The 14,886-nt window shown below is 42.7% G+C and overlaps 1 long non-coding RNA gene across 6 annotated transcripts in view; it reads left to right on the top strand.

Annotated features, from left to right (window-relative positions):
* The window catches only part of LOC144031619 (uncharacterized), a 139,975-nt gene that overhangs the window by 6,371 nt on the left and 118,718 nt on the right, over nucleotides 1-14,886 (top strand). For 2 of the 6 annotated variants that reach the window (XR_013287564.1, XR_013287567.1), the window contains exon 1: nucleotides 3,945-4,204. The exons of 3 other annotated variants lie outside the window; for them this stretch is intronic. This is a non-coding gene — a long non-coding RNA (uncharacterized LOC144031619). Of the gene's footprint in view, nucleotides 1-3,944; nucleotides 4,205-4,407; nucleotides 4,498-14,886 lie in introns of those variants that run through there. One more of the 6 variants, XR_013287568.1, reaches the window with a different exon arrangement.

The following is a 14,886-nucleotide window of genomic DNA, read 5'->3' as shown; positions in this document are numbered from 1 at the left end:
CCCGACATGTGCTGGGGTGGCGGGCGGGTGACAGACTGAGCCAGACTGGAACGTGGGTCACCTTTCCGCTACGCGCCTTCTGCCTTTTGATGTGCACTTGCTGACAGTTGGTGCGTTTTGCCCTCTCTAGCCTATCCTTAATCTTGGGTCAGTGGACCACCCATGTCTGATAAAATGCCTGAGCAGGTTTAAGTTCGCGCAAGAATGTTGGCCATCTGATCGTCCCCCGCGACCCCCGCCTGGCAGTCCATCTGGACCCCTCACAACCTGGGAGATTGGTGACTCGGTATGCGTGTGAATTTGTGTGTGGCTTGCTCACATGGGACGATTGAGAGCTTCTCGAAGATATTTATCTTCCTTTTAAAATTACGCTCGATGTTTTTGTAATGTTTGGCCCAGATATTTTGGGACGAAAACAGAGGTTGCATCCCTGTGAGGGTGTGTACTTGTGAGAACGACTACTTGTGAGGTTGCCTCCACTGAAGATGTTTACTTGTGAGGGCGATAGCAATTATTTATAAAGTTTACCGGTAAGGTTGTGTACTTGGGAGCGTGAACACTAGGGAGCATGCATCCTTGGAAACAACTTGTAAGGTAGTATACTTGTGAAGTTGTGTCCTTGTGAGGTTGTTTACTTGTGTGGATTTTCAGTTTTGAGGTTCCGTACTTGTGAGTATGCATCCTTGGGTGGTTGTGTCCTTGTGAAGATGTTTCCTTGTGGGGTAGATGACTTGTAAGGATGTGTACTTTTGAAGACGCATCATTGTGAGGGTTTGTCTTTGGAGCATGATTACTTGTGAAGTTTACATTCCAGGTTGTGTACTTGTGGAACTGTATTCTTGTGAGGTTATTTATGTTAAAGGCAAACCTTTAAGGATGTGTCTTGTGAGATTGTCCTTGTGAGTGCTTGTCTTTGGGTTCGCAAGTTCTTTTGAAGTTGTTTACTTGTGGGTTTATACACTTTTGAGGTTGTATACTTGGCAGTAGGCGACCTTGTGAGGGTGCACACTTGTGAGGACAACTACTTGTGGAGGTTGCGTCCTTGTGAAAATGTTTACTTGTGAGGACGTATACTTGGTAGCAAGCATCCTTGTGAGGTTGTGTCCTTTTGAAGATGCACACTTGTGAGGACAAATACTTGTGGAGATTGCATCCTTGTGAAAATCTTTACTTTTGAGGACGTGTACTTGGTAGTAAACATCTTTGTGAGGGTGCATGCTTGTGAGGACAACTACTTGCGGAGGTTGCGTCCTTGTGAAAATGATTACTTGTGAGGACGTGTACTTGGTAGCAAGCCTCCTTGTGAGGTTGTGTCCTTTTGAGGATGCACACTTGCGAAGCCAAATACTTGCAAAGGTTTCATCCTTGTGAAAATGTTTACTTGTGTGGACGTCTACTTGGTAGTAAGCATCCTTGTGAGGTTGTGTCCTTTTGAGGATGCACACTTGTGAAGACAAATACTTGTGGAGATTGCATCCTTGTGATGGACGTGTACTTGGTAGTAAACATCTTTGTGAGGGTGCATGCTGGTGAGGACAACTACTTGCAGAGGTTGCATCCTTGTGAAAATGATGACTTGTGAGGACGAGTACTTGGTAATAAGCATCCTTGTGAGGTTATGTCCTTTTGAGGATGCACACTTGTGAAGCCAAATACTTGCGAAGGTTGCGTCCTTGAGAAAATGTTTACTCGTGTGGACGTGTACTTGGTAGTAAGCATCCTTGTGAGGTTGTATCCTTGTGAGAATGCACCCTTGTGAGGACAACTACTTGTGGGGGTTGTTTACTTGTGTGGAGGACAACCTGTAAGGATGTGTCCTTGTGAGAGTTTGTCTAGGGCAGAACAACTCTTTTTGAAGTTGTTTACTTGTGTGGTATTTGAGGTTGTGCACGTTGAATATGCAACCTTGTGAGGGTGCACACTTTTGAGGACAACTTCTTGTGGATGTTGTTTACTTGTGTGGAAGACAACTTGTAGGCATGTGTGCTTGTTGAAGTTGTGTATTTGTGATGATGTATTCTCATGATGACATTAAAGCACCGCCTCACGTGGGTCGGTAATGTTTTTACTGTAACTCCGGCAGGGCGGAGCGTGCGATTGAGTAAATGAGACCATTATGTTGCTCATAACCTGCACCAACAGCGGCTGGGAAAAGACCCCACGGTGCTTAATAAAGAAAAAAAAAAAACCTGCACATAAACGGGCTAATTTTAACACGCCATAACATCTCCTGCAGTGTTCTTGAAAAGCTTCCATTTTCATGACGCTCTCCCTAAAACTTGAGCTTACTCACCGCTTGGGCGTGCGTGGGCGTCGATTAAGAGTCTATTAAGTCGGGTTTCGATTGTTGTTGTCGTCTTTGAGCAAGGTGTGGCTAATTGCCCTGAACAACTAGCACAATCAATTTTGCTGAATTAGCAACATGTTTACTTATTGACTTCCATTTTAGGAGATGTTGTTTTGTGGACTTCAGACTTAAAAGAGAAGCTGCCAAGTCCACACATGCAAATAAAAAAAAAAAAAAAAGAAGAAGGCACAATTTCAGTTCATAGCGACAGGTGTAAACTCCCGCCCTCCTCGCTTGCTTATCTGTCCAAACAAGCTTTCACCTCAACAGCCTTCAGCGTTTCACATCTGCTCCGACAAAAACTCCCATCAAAACGCTTGTGGTGTTCTATCAAACATCCCGCCTGCCGTTAGCAAGGATAAACAGATACGGCACGCGGGACTTTCATCCTAAACAGGAAGCAATGTGCCGCTTAATAAAGGCTGTGGGGGAATTTTTACCCGCCGTGTCTCGTAAAACTCGCCTGATGTGATATAAGCATAATACATGCTGTGTAGATTCTGAATCATACACTGAAAACGTTTTTTTTTTTTTTTGAGTTGTCCAAAATGAATACATACTGTGTATGCCGTTAAACTTCATGGCCCCGCTAATTTACAGATTTTATTGTTATTATTTTTTTGTACAGCTGGAAATTTTAACTATATTATTAATCACTAAATGGTGGACCACTAGGCTCTTTGTAACCATCCATCCATCCATCCATCCATCCATCCATCCATCCATCCATCCATCCATCCGTCCATCCAACCATCCATCCATCCATTTTCTTGACCGCTTTTTTCTCACAAGGGGCGCGGGGGGTGCTAGCGCCTATCTCAGCTGGCTTTGGGCAGTAGGCGGGGTTACACCCTGGACTGGTTGCCACCCAATCGCAGTCTTTGTAAACATTTGCCCCAAAATTTCTTTACAAATAGGCTTTTTTTTTTTTTTTTGGACCATTTATGACTGGAATATCTTCTAATTAGAATTTCACAATGGGCAAACTGGATTCGGGTTAAAATTTCCCGCCCTCTGTCTGTGGATGTGATTTCATATACGCATTGTGTACGTAAAGAAGGGTGTGTGCAGTGTCATTTTTCGGCCACAGATGGCAGTAGTGATTCAAAATTGAATTTTCTGTGTTCAGCAGCTTTAATTTGAGAAGAAAGAACACAATTTTCAAAATTAAAAAATATTATAACTGTGCTAGAAACACAAAAAAGACAAATACATTGTTGCACTGCTTGTTTGAAGATTTTATGTAATATATTGTCCACATTAAATCTATTGTGTTGAAATGTGTTTGTATTATTTTAAGTGTTAAAAGATGTGCATATTGAAAAGGGTAACATTCCAAATGGCTCCTTGATTAATTGAAAATAAATAAATACAAACAAATTTAATTTGTATTTTTTTTAATGATTTTCTTTTTAAACAAAAAAAAAAAAATCACTTTTAATTAAACTTTCAATAAACATTTCCATGAAATGTATTGGAAGACATCCCAGGCGTGAAATAAAATGAAAAGAAAATTGAAAAAAAATATTGAAAAAAAAATTGTCCCCTCTTCAGCTCTGGGAGAGAAAAACAATCCTGTACGGTTGGAAATGGATGATGATCTCGTCTTTTCTCCAAGCGTAATGAAGCACGACGTGGTTGCGCAACGTGTTCCTTGCTGTGCATTCATTCCGTGTCGATTCAGGTTTTAACCTACTTCTTCACGTCGTTGCGCAAGCGGGGTGTGGAGACAATCGCGCTGTTTAATCGCACCGTGAGTCATCACAGGCGGAGGGAAGAAATCAACTGGGAAGCCACCAGCAGGAGGTGCTGGAAGAGTTACCGCAAGAGGGGAAATGGTCGCTTGTCAGGATGCAGGTCACACTCTAGTTGTTATCCCCCCCCCATTTCCTCCCCTCCACTCTTCCTCTCTCATCTTCCTTTCACTTGTTTTTCTTGACTCAGCCATCCCCACCCCCTTTTTTCCCTTTTCGCCCAGCACTTCCACACATTTAACATAGGATGGGGTATGAATGCATGCATGTGTTTTTGTTTTTTGTTTGTTTTTTCCCCCTAGGCAGGTTTTTTTGTCAACCCACAACAGTGTATGAACATCTTGAGGAGGTGCTAGGCTGACCTGATGTTAGACATGCTGATACGTTTGGAAGATGGTAATTTTGGTGATTATTTCTCAGTGCTAACTTCTCACCGTTGAATTTTGGCAACCCATAGCAGTGTGTGCCCAGTAGTAGCTGGACAATTTTATTTATTTTTTATTTTTTGAAGAAAAAATGAAAAAGAAAATGCTGCTTTTGCTGGCCTAATCTTGGACATTCTTACTGTATGTGTTGGCTATCTAAAACATTTTTAGAAGCGCCATCCCACAGCAGTGTGTGGCCAATTTGAGGTGAAGATTATGTTTGTTTTAAGTAACACTGCTTTGGATGGCCTGACCTACTAATCCAAAAAACAAACAAACAAACAAAATTGCAAATGTAATTCTCAATCATAATGATGCCAATACATTTTGCCATCCCACAACAATGTGAGACTCAGGTGAGTTAAAGATTGTTTTCCTGAGCGTCAAAATGTGAAAACATTGCTTATGATAACATGTTGTGGTGTAAAAAACACAAAGTGCAAACTTTGCAAATGTATTTCTCGGCTATAACAATGTATTTCATTGATACATTTTGGCATTACACAGTGGTGTGTTACCAGCATGAAAGGAAAGCCATTTCTTGAAGTTCAAAATTGGGAAAATGCTGCTAATAATGATCTCTTGTAATGTAAACACAAAACAAATATATTTTACGGACATGAAAATCCTTTTTGTCAGTACAATTTGTTATCCCACAACAGTGTATGAAAAGCAAACATTGGAGATGCTAGGTTGAAGTTGTGCCAGACGTAGTGATGTGTTTGGAAATGAATGTTTTGGTCCTTAATTTCTCTCTTTCAACAATACATTTTCAACAATGCATTTTTGTTTTTTTGCCATCCCAGAGCAGTGTATGACCAGCAAAAGATGGAGATTTTTTATTTTTTTTTGGGGGGGGGATGCTGCTGTTGATGACATGTTGGGATGTAAACACACAAAAAAATTGCTTGCAAATGTATTTTTTGATGGTTTCGCGAATACATTTTGCCGTCCCACAACAGTGTGAGACCATCATGAATTGGCAGGACCAGGCTGTCCTGATGTCAGATGTAATAATGAGTTTGGAAATTTGCGTTTTAGCCGTTTATTCTCCCCACAGCAGTGTGCAACCACCTTGGCTGCGCATGTACGGTTTTGTCCACACGCTACATTGCACAATTGCCAATCTGGGCATCATTTAAAAGGGAAATAAACAGGCTTTCCAGCTGGATGAAATGCATTGGCGAGAAGCAGCGGGTTGGGGGTTCAAAAGCGAGTGGGTGGGGTCCATTCCGGGATGGATGGATGTGGAAAAGTGCAGCGCTGCAGAAATGCATTCCAAGGTGGGGAAGGGGAGTCGCGGGGTGTGTTGGGTTCCACGACTATCATGTTCGTTTGCGGCTTTGGCCTCCGTCGTCGCTTAATGGCAGGAAAAGCGCGGCCTGTGTAGCCGTGATTAGCGGTAAAGAAGAGGCCGAAACCAGAGCGGGAGACAGAGAAATGTTTTGGCCTCCGACTTTTATCGTTTATAGATGAAACCCCGTTTGCCAGAGCAGGGGGGAGGCGGGAGAAAAAAAAAATTCCCAGGCATTAAAAGAACAAAGCTTGATTGAGAGACTCCCTGAAAGAAAAAGCCGCCTTGTTATGTGTGTCCGTGCATGCTGATACATGTTTGGCGCTACGACGGGGGGGACGGGGCGGGGCCGAGCGTCGGTCCGACTGCTAATGAACTCGGGGTCCGGCGGGCTCTGGGCGGGGGGCTCAAAGGGCCCTTTCTCCCGCCGGGCCAGCGGCAGTCAGCTGCCCGACGAGCTGACCTACGGCTCTGTGATGATGTCACCGCCGCATTCATCCGTGGCGAGGCTGCACGTCTGGACAGCAATCAAATGGCCCATTAAAAAACCCCTCCACTGCTTCTCCTTTCACGTCGCTCGCTGATTGAGACGCAGCTGCCAGTAGCCGTGCCAAGCCAACCTTCTTGATTTACTCTGTGGAGTGGCGCAAAAATGTATTATATACAAAATCTTGAGAAAGATTTAGCAAAGTGGGTGCTGATGTGACACCCCGTATAAACATCTGTAACGTGCTAACAAGCACCAATCAATATAAAATACTCTCGTGTCTATGTGTCATATCAGAATCAGCAAAAAAACAGTTGAACACATCGTTTATAAGATGTATTTGTTGTTACTTTTAAGGAAAAAGAAATGAAATATTCAAAGATTCATTGCAACAAATGGAGATAGGGCAGCACGAAAGCAGAGCTTTGAGAGTTTGCTCTATTTACCTAAGTTGAAAGGATGGAAATATCCAGAATGAGACTAAGGGCCCTTTTTGCTACAGTTAAAAACAAAACAAAACAAAACAAAACAAAAACAGAATGAGAGCTTCTTGATTTTACTTATAAGGTCAAAGGGAAGAAAACGTGCCAAATGCGACAAAGGGCACTGGGAATATGGAGAACTGCAGCAAAGTGGAGATTGAGGGCAGCTAAAACAAAACAAATGGATCACTGAGAGTCTCCTCTTTACTTCTACAAGTAACTTAAAAAGGAAAAAATATCCAGGGTGAGACTAAGGACACGTACGTAGAGCTGTAGCAATTTGGAGACTGAGGGCAGTAAGAAAACAGAATGAGCGGTTATTGTATTTACTTTTAAGGGGGAAAAATGACAAAGCTGAGACTAAGGCTATTGGGAATAAGTAACATTGTGACAAAGTGGAGATTGAGGGCAGCAAGAAAACAGCTTTAAGAGTTTGCTCTATTCACTTCTATGTAATAATTAGGAAAATATCCAAAATGAGGGTACTGAGAATATGGAGCACTGCAGCAAAGTGGAGATTGAGGTCAGCCAAAACCAAACCAAACCAAACCAAACAAATGTATCACTGAGAGTCTCCTCTTTACTTCTACAAGTTGGTAAAAAGGAAAAAATATCCAGGGTGACTAAGGACACGTATGTAGAGCTGTAGCAATTTGGAGACTGAGGGCAGTAAGAAAACACATTGAGTTCTTGAAAGAAAACAGCTTTAAGAGTTTGCTCTATTTACTTCTATGTATAAATGAGGAAAATATCCAAAATGAGACTAAGGGCACTGAGAGTTTCCTCTATATACTTCGAAGAAGAAATGAAGAAAATATCTAAGATGAGACGAAGGGTACAAAGAATATCGAGCACTACGACAAAGTGGAGACCGATGGGGCATGAAACAAACAAAGCGCAGAGAGTGCGAGATGAGAATATGGGCGCAGAGATGATAGAGTGCTGCAACATAGTGGAGACTGAGGGCAATAATAAAACAGAGCATTGAATATTTTATCAACTGACTTTGAAGGAAATTGAAAATAAATATCCAAGATGAGACTTAAGGGCACAGAGAATACTTGGGAGCACTGCAGCAACATGGAGACTGAGGGCATTTAGAAAACAACAATGGAGAGTCTCCTGTATCTCGGTACGTCAAAGAAGAGTTGAGTTTCGCTACTCAAATCTGCGCCCTTGGCCCACGTGTCAACCCCGAGACAGGATAACGGCAACCGTCTGAAAACGCTTTCAGTTTTATGGCAAAAATAATTGATGATTGATGGCACACGTAATCGGTCGGCTTTCCGATGCCAAATTCATCAGATGGTTTCACTTAATGGCAGAATTGTTGCTCCCCGTGGCCCACGTGTCAACCACGAGAACGAGTAAAACTTGATCAGGCGCTTTTCGTTTTAGGGCAATATTCTGAAAAAATAAAAAACGACTTTCTGACATTGTTCATTTGTTTATTCTAACTTTTGCTTGTCTTGCTTTCTCTGTGTCTTCTGGTTTTGGTCTTGCTCATTGAGCGCTTGTCACCATGGGCAACGGGGCTTTGGGGGAGTGGGCTTCTGGTGTACACTCCCTCCCTCTCCTTCACTGCTTTTGGCAGCGCACTGGGATTCTTTCACAGCGGCTGCCCGTTGCCAAGACAGAGCGAGCCCCCCCTCACAAAATAAAAGCTGTGCAAATGAATGTGGGTCAAAGGGAGTCAGAAGGGGGGCTTTTCATCCGTCCCCCCTTCTTTTTTTCATCCTCCTTTTTGTTCCTCTCCAACGCTCGTTGCTTTTTTCCTTCCACGATAAAGTCAAGGCCAACCTACCAGCAAACAAAACAGACAACGAAAAAAACCCGCCGGGAAAAAAAAAGAATCGGCAGCAGATGTTTCGCTGTCTCGCTTCCTGTCAGCAGCTCGCCACTTCCTCTTTCCCTTCCCCTTTTTTTTCCCTTCCGATAGCCGCCGTGCGTTGCGAGATGTTCGGGCTTGTGCAGCGGTCAGCTTTACACCACTGAATGACAAGTTTCGGCCGCATTTTAAAAAGCACTCCATACCCTTCAAAATCACAACTGAGATGGCGCACCCCCCTAGCCAGCACATCCGAAAAATGTCCTTTTCATTTAAATACAAATGACAAATACGAAAGACCAAAATCATCTAAATCAGACATGTTTGTGCCGTGATACCTCGTCGACATTTGGACAAAGAGCGCACCCCCTAAAAAAAATTTCGATCACCCAAATTAGCCAAACTTTTCAACGTCCCAACAGAGAGCCCACCCACTCTCACCTGCAACAGGCCCGAACAAAACCTAACCCCCCCCCCCCCCCCCCCCCCCCAATTGATATGGCGCACCACCACTCCCCCACACATTCCCTGAAATGGTCAAATCGTGCAAATATAATTGAAATAAAACAAAAAATGGAAGCCGCGCATCCCCTTCCACATCAACTCAGATGTTGCACCCCCTCTACCCTACACGCCCCCCCCAAAAAAACAAAAAAAAAACATCAAGGAAGGTAAATCAAAAATAACAAATTTAAAGTGATGCACCCCCTTCCACATACCAACTGAGATGGCGCACCGCCTTTACCTGCACACCCCCTAAAAAAAACTGAATTTGATATAAATAAAGAAACCAAAGATCGGCAGAACTGGACATTTTAAATCACACACCCCCTTTCACATCTAACTGAGATGATGCACCATCTGTCTCTACGCACGTTCTGGAAGAGTCAATGTCACCAAGAAGCTAAAAATAATCAAACTCAAACAAAAAATTGAAGCTGTGTACCCCTTTTAGCAGTCTAACAGAGAAGGCGCACCCCCTCTGACACACACATACACACCACCAAAAAAATTAAAGACATTACATACACAAGCCAATGAGCAATTATATCAGGCAAACTTTTTATTCCTACAGCTATCTGACAAAGATGGCGCACCCCTTTTCCCCTTACACACACCTGGGGGAAAAAATAAATAGAAAAGTCAACCAAACTCTTTTCACGTGATTTGCAAGGTCCTGTGAAAGTCAACACTACGCCAGAGAAGGGGAACTTAATCCTCCGGTACATCATGTAGCGCTTGTACACAGTGAGAGAGCGATAAAACATTTTACCCATCATCCCCCGGGGCATTTCCCTTTCAGTGGACGAGGACGAGGGCGGCGGACGCTAGCTGACATTTCGCTAGCGGCGCGGGATAGACGGCACCATTGTCGCCGCTGAAACGGGAAACCGGCGGAGGGCGGCGTCCCGACAACTCGATATCAATCTGACGCGGTCGCGGTGGGGGGGTGCCACGGCGATATCGAGACGCAAGCGTCCCATTGTGGAGGTCCCTCGCCGGCTTGGGAAGCGAGGACGCACAAAGACGAGCAAAACAGTGGACGCTGTCTTTGGCGAAGGGAATACGAGACGATGTTATCTCGATATTCTGCCAACGCGGCCATTAGGAAGTGTCGTGGAAGGACATCAGCTGCGGGTCCTTGAAGGGTGACGTCAGGGCTTGTGTGTTTAAATTGACATTTTGCAGGGGTGCGCCATCCCTATGGAGATTTTGGAGGGGGTGCGTGGCTTTAAAAGGTTTAAGAAAGGTTGATTTAGGCGTCCTTTGGCTCGTGTATTTACGTAAATTGACTTTTTTTTGCAGGATGTGTACAGGGGTGCGCCATTCTTTTGTGAGATTTTACGGGGGTACGTGACTTGGAAAGTGTAGCAAAGGTTAATTTAGGTATACTTTGGCTTGTGAATTTATATAAACAGACTATTCTTAGGGTTTGTGTGGAGGTGCGCCATCCCTGTGGGAAATTTTGAGATGGTGAATGGCTTGAAAAGTTTAGGGAAGGCTGATTTAGCCATTCTTTAGATTGTGCATTTGCAAATACAGATTTTTTTAACATTTTTTAGAATGTGTGCAAGGGTGCGGCGGTGCGTGGCTAAGGATTAGAAAAGGGAGATTTTTTGTATGTATATGAACATACAATGACATTCTTTAGGTGTGTGGGGATTTTTTAAGTGGTGTACCTTAAAAATGTTCTGGACCGACTGATTTAGGCATCCCTTGACTTGTTACATAAATAATCTTGGGTGACTGTGGTGACGCACCCCTTTTATCCCAATAGAGAAGGTGTACCCCCACTCCTGTGCACACAACCTTTTAAAATAGTAATTTTAAATACTCAAGAGAAAGAACACATATGATAGATATGGCGCACCACCTTCCAACCCATCTGCATACACTGTTAAATACACAAGCCAAACTTTGTCTAAATCTGTCTGGCTAACGTTTAAGGCCATGTACCCCTTTAAGCATAATGCCCCAAAAAAAAACCAAAAAAAACCCGCACCCCTTCCCCTGAGAGTGTGCCACCTCTGCTGGGATTTTGAAGATTGCTGAACTGATTTGGCCGTTTTTTTTTTTTTTTTTTTTTTAAACTTGTATATTTTTTAGAGTGCATGCTGGGGAGAGGGGGTGCGTCAAAGTTAAACAGAACAACCTCCACACCTGGAGAATGAGTAGCGAAATTTTCCATCAACAGTGCGTCGCGTTACGGCATCGATCCCGCCCCCACATCCTTCCTTCGCCACCGGACCCGTGTCACGGCGTCTGTCTGCCAGATGTCTCGGGTGAAACTAGGAGCGGGGGTGCGAAGGCTTGCATCTGAAAGTATGCCCGAGGTGTCTTTCTTCTATCTTGAATTATGACGTTGATTATTATGTTAAAGATTTAAACACGACACATTCCTGTCAGTCCCTGTGGGAGTCGCAGGCATGGGCTCCATTAGGACCACCTTATGGTGGTGGTGGGGGGGTGCGCCGACTCTGTCAGAACTTTAAAGCCAAGTCGAGTTTATTTACATAGCCTGTAATCACAAAAGAATCTGAAAGGGTCCAGAAAAGGGCACTGCTCTGGACGCTCAGACCAAGAGAAGTTAACCACCGGCTCATCCAAATGAATCGAATCGACTCGGCCTCGGTCATGAAACGATATGCAGTTTACCCCAAAAATATAGGATTCAATTTACTCCAATCCGCAGCAGATGGAAACGACTCACTCCAATGATTGTTCAGTTTTATATGATTCACTCACTCATTACAAGCCGATTGACTCCAATTCTGATCAGAAACCAATTGAGTCACTCGGATTTCATTATTTGGTCCGACAATTTGATTCGCTGCAACTATGATGCAACAAAATTGACTTCTATTTGGGGACTATATGATTAGTGTCAATTACGACACTATTATTCCAAGTACTCCAATTATTCGACCATAAAGTTAATTCTGATTACAGTAGGATTCACTCCGATTATGGTACAATACTATTCTCTCCATCACTCCACTTGAATTATGATGCGGTACAGTATGGTTGACTTCAGTTACGATATGATAGACTCCAATTACGATGCAATTGTGACTACACTACAATTGATTCCAACTGCAATACGATTGAGTCCAAGTAATTGATTCCAATTGCGATATGATACAAATCATTCAATTCAATCATCCGATATGATTCACTGTGATTGTGATTCACTCCAACTAATGATACCAATCTGATTGACTTCAAATATCACACGCTCCAACAAATTCCAATTATTATGTTTTACTCCAATTATGATACAATTTGATTCACTTGGATTACAATGTCTATGATGCAATATGATATAATTCTCTCTAATTACAATATGAGTAATTCCAATTAACTGTATTGTTTTTTTCATTCACTCTGTTTACGATGCAATGTATCACTTCATTTATGATACAATAAAATTAAATCCAATTGCGATGCAAAATGATGGAGTCATTCATTAGGATTCATATGATAGACTCCAATTACATGAGGATTCACTCCAATTGCGATTTATTGTGGGAATGCTTCAGCAATCGTGATTTTTTTAATTCTCCACACTTTTTTCCCGCCTAACAACTCCCACATAATACTTACAATTTACATTGTTCAAATTACAACTAGCTTAAAAAATTCACACCTCCCAGGGTATATATCGTATTATTCCACATTATTTACAGTATTTGCACGATTTAACATTCAATATCAACTATTCCCCATTCATTTTCAATGGGACAGACATTGAACTTTTTCTAAGTATCACTTTTCACTCCCTCTTCCATACATATGACTTATCATCATTACCAGGTGCCTAATACTGCTCGGTGGCACAGTTGGTAAAGCGCATTGTCCAGTAACCAGGAGGTCATAATTACATAATTTAACTCTCAATTTACTTCATAAGCATTCCACATGCATTCAAATCTTAGCATTCAGCTTTCAGCATTCCCACGCAATTTCTCCAGAAATTGCACTTAGTCTAGTTACAAATACGATTGACTCCATTTACTTCGTACGACACTTAAGGATTTTTAATTATGACACGATTCGCTGGAGTTATGGTGCACAACGATATGATCCAATTTACCGCACTTACATTGTACGATTCAACCCGACTATGATTCACCGCATTTCCGATGCGACACATTACGAATCCCTCCAATTCCGACGCGTTCAGCTACGTGTTATTTCCGTTAGCATCCGCTGGCTAAAACGAATTGACGAGCGCCCCATTGAAGCGGTCCGAGCGGCCTCGCTACATCGCCCCATGCTCTCCCGTTTGGCTGTTTGCTAGCTGGTGGAAAAATGTGCATCACGACCACACAAGGACAAGCATTCAGGCCACGCGGCAGCCAGACGCGGGCGGCATAAAGTCCACGCTGTCAAAAAGCCACTCACCAAACGTCTGATCCATCACTTCCCGTCACGTGTGGTACCGGCGGCGGCCGGCGGGTTTTTCGGGAGTTGGCGGAGGGGGGGCTAATGAGCGACTCTTTCAGTCAAGCAGACACTTTATGGGGTGCCTGCCAACCTCATTAAGAGTGGCTCTTAAGTGGACTTTACTAGCCCAAAAAAAAGCGTAGAGGAGCCCAAACATCTGCTGGCTGCTTCCTGCCCGCATTCAAAGCCGACGCTTTTTATGTACCAAGGTTAATATCATCAATAAAAACTGAAATTGAAATAAAAAAAAAACGTTTTTGAAGTAAACAAAGACAAATATGAATTAAGTAGCAAAATCCACCCATTTCCCCCCCACGCCAAGGGGCGGCCATTTTGCCACTTGCTGTCAACTGACAATGACATCACATTTGCTCAGGCCTCAGTTAACAACCAATCACGGCGCTGCTTGTGGACGTCACATGACCAAACTCAAAAAACATACATCACAATATTTCATAATTCAGGTTTTAAATCTGGAGGTCAAAGCAAAAGTAGAAACTTTTCAAGAAACGTTTGGGGTTTAAAATTTGGGTTTCAGGTTAGGGTTTGAAGACATCGTTATGGTTTCAAAATAGGCTTTCAAGCCCAAGTTAAGATTTTGAAGGGAGGGTTTTGGAGTTAGGATTAAGGTTTCAAAGGAGGGTTAAAGTTTCAAATTAGAAGTTGAAGACAGGAATGGGGTTTCAAAAGAGAGTTTAAGACAGGCACAGGGTTATAAATTAGGGTTTCAAGACTGTTCTTTCAAAAGATTTAGGAATTTAAATGAGGTTCGGGTTTCAAATGAGAAGTTCAGTATAGGTTTATAGCGTCGAAATAGGGTTTTAAGACAGGGCTAGGGTTTTAAGACAGCATTATGATTTTAAAGTAGGGTTTCAAGCCTGTGTTATCTTTTTTTTAACTCATTCAAACCCGAAAACGTGTAAATAAGTTTTTAATAGTTTGTCCTTCCCTCCCAAAAGTGTCTTTACACATTTTTTTTTCAACACAAGAGCGTAGAGAAGGCTTTGATGCAGCTTCTGTCATGAAGAGGTGGCTTAAAGAAATGGTAGTTATTACAAAAAACGCCCAGCAGGGGCAGCAGAATATAAGAGATCAGCCAGGATCATGTTGCAACAAGCACTTTTTGACAAGTGTTTTAACCAGAAAAGTGAATATCGATGAAACTTAAAAGGGGTTTCTTCAGTGAAAATGGCCGGGAGTGAATGAGTTAAGTGAGTATTAGGGTTTTAAATGACAGTTTGAAGTAAGGGTTAGGCTTTAAAATGAGGATTTTAAATGAGTGATGATTAGGGTTTCAAGTATAGTTTTGGCATTCGGGTTTC

Source organism: Festucalex cinctus, chromosome 12 (assembly GCF_051991245.1).
Source record: "Festucalex cinctus isolate MCC-2025b chromosome 12, RoL_Fcin_1.0, whole genome shotgun sequence".
Taxonomy (NCBI): Eukaryota; Metazoa; Chordata; class Actinopteri; order Syngnathiformes; family Syngnathidae; genus Festucalex; species Festucalex cinctus.
The sequence above is the reverse complement of the archived record's forward strand: the minus strand, read 5'-3'. Positions and strand labels throughout refer to the sequence as shown.